Source organism: Notothenia coriiceps, unplaced genomic scaffold (assembly GCF_000735185.1).
Source record: "Notothenia coriiceps isolate Sejong01 unplaced genomic scaffold, NC01 NC01_scaffold00037246, whole genome shotgun sequence".
Taxonomy (NCBI): Eukaryota; Metazoa; Chordata; class Actinopteri; order Perciformes; family Nototheniidae; genus Notothenia; species Notothenia coriiceps.
Window position 1 is genome coordinate 112981 of NW_011369947.1, and position 3176 is coordinate 116156.

At 43.1% G+C, this 3176-nt stretch overlaps 1 long non-coding RNA gene across 1 annotated transcript in view; it reads right to left on the reverse strand.

The window, feature by feature from the left end:
- The window catches only part of LOC104965504 (uncharacterized), a 6012-nt gene extending 3467 nt beyond the window's left edge, over positions 1–2545 (reverse strand). Inside the window, exons 1-2 of the long non-coding RNA XR_800534.1 lie at positions 2535–2545; positions 2197–2199 (exon numbers count right to left, since the gene is read on the reverse strand). This is a non-coding gene — a long non-coding RNA (uncharacterized lncRNA). The remainder of the gene's footprint in view (positions 1–2196; positions 2200–2534) is intronic.
- Positions 2546–3176: the final 631 nt, after the last annotated feature.

Below are 3176 nucleotides of genomic sequence, written 5' to 3' on the forward strand. Positions count from 1 at the left end.
AAAAAGAGGAGGCGAAGCTAATGCCTGATCAGAATTCTACCGGAGATAAAGTTAAATTCTGCTGTGATAAAACGCCATCCTGTCAAAGATTATTTCTGAAATAGTATGGAGCTCAAATGCTTTTTCTCTTGCAGGTTTATCACAAGGTGAGTTCTTTTTTTTATTTCCTGCTTTTTAAACACATGTGCTCTACAGTACAGGTTAGCTCTGAGTGTTAGCGAGGCTTGCTAATGTAAACAAAGACGAGATTACGCCCAAAACACGTCAGGCATTGTTTGTGATTGCAACTTTCTGTGGGTCCGCTGCCGATTTCACGTCAAATCGGCAGAAAATCTGTATCCGCTCGTTGTACCCCTGTTTTTAAAAGATTTGGGTACGGAGGAAAAGAGAGAGGGTTTTATTTTCTGACGCAGCGTGAGTTCCCTGACGCACCGGGGACACATATTTATGTATAAAAGACATCACAAAGTGCATTTTGCATGATAGGTCCCCTTTAAGTTATTCAGCTCCTTTGTACTGTATAGCTGTTGCGGGAGGGAACACATAAAAAAGGCAAATGTTGGAAAGGATTCAAGAATGTGGATATTATAGGAATGCAACATAGACAGCATATAAGAGAGGCAACCTACTATTACATTCCTTAGGGGGAACACTGGCATGCAGCTGTATGGCACATCATTGCATTCTAATGCATTTATTAACCCTAATGGAGTACAGCACCTTCAACAATCTGCCCCAATGTGCAAACGCTTTGAATCTTCACAAGACACAAAAAGGAAGATCTGAACTCCAAGACCACCGATACAAGAAAACTTTCCCAAGATTCTTGAGTCCAGAAATGTTGTTTTCAAATATTCATCATGTACAGTCTTGCACAAGCAGGGTCAAACTCAGGCTACCCAGGCAAACAACTCCAGTTGGGGCAGGCAGAACACAGGAGGAGCAGATACAGTACATGGGCAAAATACGAGAAGAAGACTGGAGCTCTTGGCAGTGTACAGAATACAATCTGGCAGGGAATAAAGTGGTGTATGCTGTGGGGCTAATGAGGGAATGAGAAGCAGGTGAGGGGATGGGCGGAGAAACCAGGTAAGGGCAACGATAAAAATAATAAAATAATGATAACTATTACATTAATTACCATACATTTGGATTATAGATTTCTAGGTTAAAAAAAAGTAATATTTCTGATCCATGATTCTTAAATCAGAATATATTCCGGTTTACAATAATTTGAGGTGAACAGTGATTTCTCAATTTTCTCCCATTGTATAGACCAAATAACTAATCTTGTAATCTAAACGTAATAATCAGGTTATCAACAGTGGACGCCTTATAAATAATTAGCATTAAAAAACCATGTTGTTCTCCTTCTTCCTTTTTCTTTGTAAATATTGATTCATATTTGTTTGATGTTATCCAGGCTTCTCTTTACAAACATTACTTCCGTATTATTTTCTTGCATTTTTATACTTTTTTAAATGTGTTGGTTAAAGTAATCGCGCTGTTTTTGGTCTTTCCTGTTTCTCGGGACACATTCATGTTTGATGTTTCCTGAGGAAGTGGTGTGTGCTCTCACTGCACATTAATGCCATGTTTGTTTTCCAAGCCTCTAAAGCTCATGTTATATGTGCACTCTACTTAAATTAGACATGCTGCTTTTGCATTTCGGCGTTATCCACTTTTCCTTTGCTGCCGATCCAAAAATACAATGTAAGTTGTGTTGTATGCACTTGTCCGGAGGGGAAATATATTTGATGGATTGTTTCCACTCGTTCCAGCTCTTCAGGAAGCTTTTAATGTGAAGTGGCTGTAGAGAGGATACACACCCAGCGGGACAGATCGTGTGCTGCGGTGGGCACACGTACAGCCATTAATCATCATAACTCATATATCATAAAACACACCACTGTGTGTAGCCAGTGTCAGCAAAATAGGCTTCTGTCAGGCTGTCAGCACTGAAAATAAATAGATTTAAGTCAGAAGAAAAAACGAAGGTTTCCGTATTGTAACCCTAGCACAGGTGGAGCCCTCTACTGGACTCTATGGGTAGGCCTACTACTCTCATCAATGATAGGCGAGCGTTCACACACTGAAGTTGTATAAACGTAGCCGGCCAATCAGGGCGAGCCTACCTGAATGCACGCGCAGGCTCACAGTATATAAGGCAGCTACACCTCCTGACTGTCATCCTACACCCTCTTCAACGAGTGGAATAGGGCCCCTAAGTAGAGGGGTTCGCCTGCGCTTATAGAACTAGGGTTACAATATGTAACCCCCCGTTCTATCTCACACAGGCTCCGCCCTCTACTGGACTCTATGGGTACAGTGGGTGGAGCCCCGATGAATAAACGCCCTGTCGCCCCACACATCGACCCAACACACTGCCCCTGACTACACACTGAGCACCACGTTTCCCAGGTCCCTAAGGAGCATGGGAAAACGTAAGTATATTATGTCCCAGGGGGTCAGATAGAGCTTACCGACCCACAGCCCCCCTCTTTTCACCAGTCCTGTGTTGCCCCAGCAAGCACAGACAATGAGAAGGAGCCAGACATGTCCAAGAGATAGTGTAAGGATCTACAGTCTGCCTCCTTCTTTTCCCCATCTGTGTTTGTTTTTGTCTGTCTGTCTTCCTGGCTGGGCTTGGCTGATCTAATTCCGATTCCCGCCAACTCACCTCCTCAGCTGCTGCTCATCTCTCTGATTACAACTACTCACCTACACCTGCATATATACCCGGTTTCTTCATCCAGTATTCACCAGTTCGTCGTCTAATCCAGTGTTGTAGTCAAGTCACCAATTCACGAGTCGTAGTCGAGTCCGAGTCCAAGTCCGAGTCACCCAAGGAGTGTCCGAGTCGAGTCCGAGTCATCATTACCTTTGTTCGAGTCCGAGTCCGAGTCCAAGTCCGAGTCACCTAAGAAGAGTCCAAGTCAAGTCCGAGTCCGAGTCATCATTACCTGTGTTCGAGTCCGAGTCCAAGTCACCTAAGAAGAGTCCAAGTCAAGTCCGGGTCACAAGTCTTCATGTATTAACCTTCGTGGATATATGTGTTGAAATGTAGCTGCTTATCTACATTGCTTTTATCCTGTCATGTTATACTAATCTGTAAATTGAACTGCTGTGAAGCGAGTTTGGCTACAATTCTTGTAATAGGTGCTATACAAATATAA